Below are 7,500 nucleotides of genomic sequence, written 5' to 3' on the forward strand. Positions count from 1 at the left end.
ACAAACAACTGACAATGCATCACTCAGAGCCTCTTTGATAATCAACTACATACGCAACAGGCATGAACCACATTTTTCGCAAGTGGAGCAAAAGAATAAAAAAATGGTGATTTACACCTGATGTGCTTTCTATTTATATCGGTGCACATGTGTCAGGATAGTTCTCTCTCTCTCTCTCTCTCTCTCTCTCTCTCTCTCTCTCTCTCTCTCTCTCTCTCTCTTTCTCTCTCTCTCTGAGTGACAGGCTTCATCCATGGGGGCTTCATTTGGTAATAATGTGGTTGTATTCATGTGATGGGATGATGATGGGGTGGGGCAAGGGCTGTAAGGTTTGTTGTGGTTATGAGGGAGAGGGCTCCTCCCTTCACTATGCTGGATTTTCGACCTATGGAGTTGGCTATATCCTGTAATGTGAAATAGTGAAGGTGTCACAATAAACGATGTGTTAAAATTCAAAAAAAAATCTCTCTCTCTCTCTCTCTCTCTCTCTCTCTCACACACACTGTGTAATCCCATCTCCAAAATGAGCCACTGCTTTCAATTGTTTTCTTTTTTTCTTTTTGTGCTCTCGTCTCTCCTCTGTCTTCTTTTCACTTTGAATAATGTGTCTGGTCTGTTCTGAGTCCACACAGTCTGTCTCTGCCGGTAGGCTGTGAAAAGCAGTTTTCTCTTTCTATATCTCTGTCTTTCTCTCTCTCTCTCTCTCTCTCTCTCTCTCTCTCTCTCTCTCTCTCTCTCTCTCTCTCTCTCTCTCTCTCTCTCTCCCCACCTCTCCTCCCCCCTGCGCAGGTCTGTCCATTGACTTTGCGGGTGGGAAGCTGTACTGGGTGAGCTCGGGCAACGGCACCATCAACCGCTGCAGCCTGGACGGAGGAGGCCTGGAGATCATCGAGACCATGAAGACGGAGCTGATGAAGGCCACCGCACTGGCCATCATGGGTGAGGAGTGTGTGTGTGTGGAGGTGGATGGATGGGTTTGGTGTGTGTGTGTGTGTGTGTGGGGGGGTGGGGGGGGGGGGGGGGGTCATGCGGGCAGGCGGACATCTGTGTGTGTGCGTGCGTGTTTGCGTCTAAGTGTATTTGCATTCTCTGTCATCACTGTATGGCAGCATGAATTGCATCTGAAGTGGTTTTATTAGTTGATCACCAGTGAAGTGTCTCCAGATAACCATTTCAGCCTGTGCAACACTGCGGGCCACTCCACCATCACAACCTCATTGCACACCTACTCAAACTCCCATTGGCCTCGTTAACATGAGACGTTTAATTCAGAATTAACTCAATGAATTAATTAAATTAATCTAATTCTGAATAAAACTTAGTTTCAGGTTGAGTAAACTTCATGTGAACACTTCACAATGCGGAATTAAATAAAAACACAATGTAAACTAAGCAGAACTATCTAATTCTGAATCATTCATTTCGGGATTTAAAACCGTCATGAAAACATAGCCATTGTGTCACCTGATTCACAAACAACTGACAATGCATCACTCAGAGCCTCTTTGATGATCAACTACATACGCAACAGGCATGAACCACATTTTTTCGCAAGTGGAGCAAAAGAATAAAAAAATGGTGATTTACACCTGATGTGCTTTCTATTTATATCGGTGCACATGTGTCAGGATAGTTTTCTCTCTCTCTCTCTCTCTCTCTCTCTCTCTCTCTCTCTCTCTCTCTCTCTCTCTCTCTCTCTCTCTCTCTCTCTCACACACTGTGTAATCCCATCCCCAAAATGAGCAGTGCAATCTGGCGTGCTTGTCTTTTGTTGAATACAAATGTCTCTGACAGCAGTAAGAGTGTCTTGTTTTGCCACTGCTTTCAATTGTTTTCCTTTTTTCTTTTTGTGCTCTCGTCTCTCCTCTGTCTTCTTTTCACTTTGAATAATGTGTCTGGTCTGTTCTGAGTCCACACAGTCTGTCTCTGCCGGTAGGCTGTGAAAAGCAGTTTTCTCTTTCTATATCTCTGTCTTTCTCTCTCTCTCTCTCTCTCTCTCTCTCTCTCTCTCTCTCTCTCTCTCTCTCTCTCTCTCTCTCTCTCTCTCTCTCTCTCTCTCGTGTAATGTACCGGAATCGGTGTACCATGTTTTCTCAGAATGTGACAAATTGAAACTGATGTTTGACCTACTCATAAGAGTGTGTGATAAATTTGGTGTCATTTTTTCCAAGGAAATGTTCATTTTTTGAGTTTGGTACGCTAACAGAAACAAATACGTATGCACCTGTTTAAATTTCCTCATAGGCCAGGCCAAGATGACTGTATGGAAATGCTGTAAGCTGGAGCAAGAAGGGAGGGTAGTGGAAATAAGTGATATGTTTAAGACTTTAGTTGAGGTGAGAATCTCAGCTGAATTTGCTTATTTTCAATTGATAAATGACCTAGAGCTGTTTGCAAGAAAATGGTGTATGGATAAGGGGCTTTGGACAGTGGAGGGCAACCAGAGGCTGCTGTTCAGTTGAGGATAGTTAGCTTGGGGCCGTGTTGTTTCTGTTTACAAAGAATTTGTGTGTTTGAGGGGTAGGACAGGTTGTTTTTTCTCCCTCCACATATGGTGTGTAATTATATGACTTAAACTTGTAATCTGACCTGGTGAAAATGATACAATAAATGGGTGGTTAAAAAGTTAAAAAAATCTCTCTCTCTCTCTCTCTCTCTCTCTCTCTCTTCCTCTCTTTCTCTCTCTCTCTCTCTCTCTCTCTCTCTCTCTCTCTCTCTCTCTTTCTCTCTCTCTCTCTCTCTCTCTCTCTGTGTTTCTTGGGCTACATTACTTTGATTTCCCCCAGCTCGAGTGCCTCTTCCTCAGCTCATGTTCAAAAAGTTTTGTTGACCGCTCGCTTGTGTGTCTTACTATTTTTTTCTCTATTTTTTTCACCACATCCACCAAGTAGTGTGCTGATTTTCCCCCTCAATATGTTTCTATCAAATAGACTTAGCACCATCTATCTGAAAGTCCTTTGAACTAGCTTAGTTTCTGATGAAGTATCCGGATGTCACTGTGTTTGCCTGTTCAATTACAGAGGGGAAGAGTTGAATTGATCGAGTGTTGCATGTTCAGGCAGTCTTGCATGTGACTAACAATGTGCAGGTGGAAGCCAAGGGGAAGTTATTCATTTATCTACCTATTTGTTTACTCGCTCTCTTATTTTGAAGATAAATTGCATACTTTCATCGAATCTGCCCTGCAGAAGGCCTTTAAGGATGAAACGCGTAGGCAATTGTAAAAAGTATACAAATAAATTATGTAAAATTTATAAAGAAATCGCAATCTTGAGTGCCTCAGAACTTCTCTTCCTGGACTAAACTTGAGAGCCCCTACACTGATGGGCACCAAGGAAAAAGGTGAAGACCCAGAAGCACTCCAATTATCTGTTTGTGTTGGCATATTTTCATCCTCAGAGCAGCAATATTTTTTGTCCTACTACAATGAAGTGCACCAGATTATGGCAGTGATGAACAATGATTTGTGGATGTTATGTTATTAATAAATTGTTAGTCTGGAAGAATTGCTGCGGCATTGACACAGCTAATGGGGTTCCAAAAAATAAACAAAGAAGCAAATAAAATGCAAATAGAAACGTATTTGTCACAAGAGGTAACAAAGGCTATTAGACAAATGTGTCAAAAATTAATTATAAAAAAGATATTACTTAAATCACTTAATATTTTTTAAACAAAGGCGGCCAGCAAAAGAAAATTAACTGAAAATAATAATAATATTAAAAATATTTTATTAACATCACATAAATTAACTGTGTTTAAAGCATATAATTCAATTAAAAAATAATCATCTTCTTTATAAATGAGCTTCTCAGCAGTCTTTTTCTCCAACACAAACACACATATGGCACTGCTCAGACTCTATCATTGTAAAATAATATCAAAAGACAAAATCTTGAAACCGTTTTCTCGTCTACTGTGGTGCAGTGGACCTTCCCCATAGGACTTACAGGATTGTTTGGGACAAATTTCACAAGTTCTCACCTTTCTAACCTGCAATAAGATGCACCTATACACCCCTTCACACCTGTCACCCGGCATGTGCGTGCGTGCGTCTGTGTGTGTGTGTCTGTGTGTGTGTGTGTGTGTGTGTGTGTGTGTGTGTGTGTGTGTGTGTGTGTGTGTGTGTGTGTGTGTGTGTGTGTGTGTGTGTGTGTGTGTGTGTGTGTGTGTGTGTGTGTGTGTGTGTGTGTGTGTGTCTGTGTGTGTGTGTGTGTGTTTGTGTGTGTGTGTCTGTGTGTGTGTGTGTGTGTGTGTGTGTGTGTGTGTGTGTGTGTGTGTGTGTGTGTGTGTGTGTGTACACGCACACATATGTGTGTAACCCAATCTGTGTAGCAGCAGCGTCTTTCCAGTAATATTGCTCTGCTATGTGGTCTTACAATTAAAATTCCACAGTGCCTAGTCACAGTTCGTGCTGTCCTCTTTGTCAAACTGCAGAATTTAATTCCCATCGAACACTAGCATACCAACGATAGCGTCTTATTTGCGATCAGCTAATCAGCGATGTCTAACTTCGTTTTACCTTTTTTAAATTAATGATAATCCTGTGCCCTGCTCTGAAGATGAGATACAACTTTTGTATTGATTTCAATCTGAAACCAATATACTATTGAGGTACAGCTTTTGAATAAAAAAAAATCCTATCACAATGCACAGGGGGACTTAACGCATGCTTTTATCTATAGCCATTAGCATATTTTCTGGCTATAGTCTGTGGAGCAAAGTGTGGTTAGGTGGCTAGCTCATGGTAGCCTGATTATCATCGACTTTCAAATCTCTTCAAGACTTTGTCTGAGGGCATTTCACATTAATATTTCCGAAACAACATGGTTGACCCTTTGGTTTGCTACTGGTTGATATGTTCCAGACAAAGTGGGTGGAGTTTCCAATTTTTCGGGAGATCAGCAACGATATTTACATTGCTCTTGGCCTGACTAGAAGCAAGGCAGAAGGTGTTGCTGCGTCACTAGGAGGGCATGGCCTGGCTAAGCTCATGGGTACATCAGTCATAGATGTGGGTGCAGGGGACACCTTCATTCTTCCTACTAGCATCACAAGAATTGTGGTTAACGTTGCATAGATGTGTTTACCATTAACAGACATTCAGAGATGTGTGTGAGTGATTCTACAAATCGACTGCGCTTTTAAGTCCATGGATTTTATTTGCCAATTCCACTAACTATTAACTGCATCCAATGATGTTTTGGACATTAGCACACATTTATCTTTCATATAATACAGAAAGTGTAGACATGGCATTATTTCCCTCAGCAAGAATGAATATTTAATGAAGGTTTTGGGTGTTTTCATGCCATCCCGTTCTCCAAATGTCAGATTCAGTCTTCATATTAGCATGTAAAGAAACTTGTTTTGCCCAAGGCGATTGCAAATGTTGATTCACAGTAATCATCACAATATGACAAAACTGTCAGAAAGACCACTGTCCTTTCCATTATACATGAAATTTGCCATTTTGTGTGTGTCCACGAAAACAGTGTTAACCGTGTCACGGTCTGAAACCCCCTCCATAAATCAGTAATGGTTTGGTCTTAGGCCATACGAGTAACATCACGTGATGTCATAACCTCTTTGGCAGGATATGGGAAGACTTTTTGGTAAGTTTTGAGCTCCATCCTTCCATAATTTAATCCATTCTTTTTCATGTTCTCATAGCGGGAAAATTGCCTGTCAACTGTGTTATCAACATATTCATAAGAATCTGATTTAGAAATCACATGTAGAAAAACACAGATAAAGCATACAAATACATTAATTCATTAAGGTGTTGTGGTGGAACTTCTGAGGTCCTCAGTTAGCACAACACATTAAAAATGGCTGAAATGTCAACCGTGTTACCGTCAATGGTGTTACAATTAGCTATGATAGTCAGGGTTGCCAGATGAGGCTGATGATTTCCAGCCCAAAAAATGTTCAAAACCCGCCTAGAAGCACAAAATCCCGCCCAATTCTATTGATTTCTATGGTAAAAAGTGGGCTGGCTTTTCTGATAAAATGCCATTTTTACCCGCACATGGTCATCCTAAGCAGCCCAATTGGGCGGGAACCAGCCCAATCTGGCAACACTGATGACAGTGGAGGAGGAGTATGTTTTTGCCAATTTATCTCCATATTGACAGACAAACAAACAAAATAATTTGTGTTCTAGGGAGATGGGTTCGTCTGCTCTGTTTTTTTCTCCTAAAAAAGTGTAGACTTGTTCCCCTGCACTGTTGACCATAACACAGTTGAGTAACACAGTTGACTGTTTTGAAAGTGTTTTTGAGCTATTGATCCCTTATGTGTTGAAAAAATCATATGAACAGACACTAGGGATTATCTCTGGAGAAGGAAGTCTTGTGTAAGGAGGGCGACTAAATTCAAATCAGACGTTACAGGGATTTATAATGAAAAATGTGTCAGTCTGTATCACAGTGAATCATAAAATCCTACTTATGAAGCTCAACAATCACATTTTCTATATCAGTTGCACAGATTAATGACATTATTATTGCTAAGGGACATAAGCACTTTCAAACGTATGCTGTTTCAACTCTGTAGTATTTTTATATTTGAAATGACATAGTATTTGTCCATAACACTGTTGACAAAATAATCAAGCAAATGTTCGCTTTCATTAGAGTATTTATCAAATTATTTAAGATTAAGCTTGCCAATTTGTTTGTTTGGAAACTTAAATATATACACTATGTAAACATGTAGGTCATTTAGCTGAAAACAAAATACTGATAATTGACATTTTGCTTTTGCCAAAAGGGTAGGCGAATCATAGAATCACTCGTGTGCATTGCAACTGGTCAACAGGATGCTATGTGTTTATGTTACATTGTATTAGATTACATTACGTTTGGCGGATGCTTTTATCCAAAGTGACTTCCAATCTAAGACTTAATCATAGAATCCAACACTTGCTGATACAAAATGAAAAACATATAGGGTCTTAAAGTCTACTCTGTTTCTGGGCCAGCTCAGGTATCAGTCAAGAAAATTGTCATGAAAGAGTAGAGTCTTAGCTTGCTTCTTGAAGGTTGAGCGAGTATACAATTGAGAGTCACATTGGAGCTCTGTACTTGATTTCTGAATCTGATTTCTTGTCAGCTGGTTTGCATGGTTTCTGCGCTCTTGATGACACCTTGACAGAAAACAAATCTTGTCATGTGTACGGTACCATAGATCGGTACGATTTGATATGCTCTAAACAACATTAAATTGCGTAGCCTATTGATAGCCATTGGGTAGGAGGTAATGCATTAGGAATCGGACCTAGCCTATGATTGTTTGTAATTTGTTGACGTGCCCTGAGGAAGGCCGACAGGCCGAAATGTTGTCACATTAAAAGACAATTTTTGCAACTTGGGAGAGTGCAGCACTTTTCTCTTCTTTCAAGTGTTTTACTGGTTGCTAGCACCTCCGTCTCTGTTGTGCATTTTGCACCTCCACTCATCATGTTTGTAATTTGTTGTTACTCAAAAGCAGTGCGTA

General features: G+C 40.4%; 1 pseudogene; it reads left to right on the forward strand.

The window, feature by feature from the left end:
- Nucleotides 1–7,500, forward strand: part of LOC134460381 (low-density lipoprotein receptor-related protein 1B-like) — a 372,315-nt pseudogene that overhangs the window by 139,134 nt on the left and 225,681 nt on the right.

The sequence above is a fragment of the Engraulis encrasicolus genome, chromosome 12 (assembly GCF_034702125.1).
Source record: "Engraulis encrasicolus isolate BLACKSEA-1 chromosome 12, IST_EnEncr_1.0, whole genome shotgun sequence".
Classification (NCBI taxonomy): domain Eukaryota; kingdom Metazoa; phylum Chordata; class Actinopteri; order Clupeiformes; family Engraulidae; genus Engraulis; species Engraulis encrasicolus.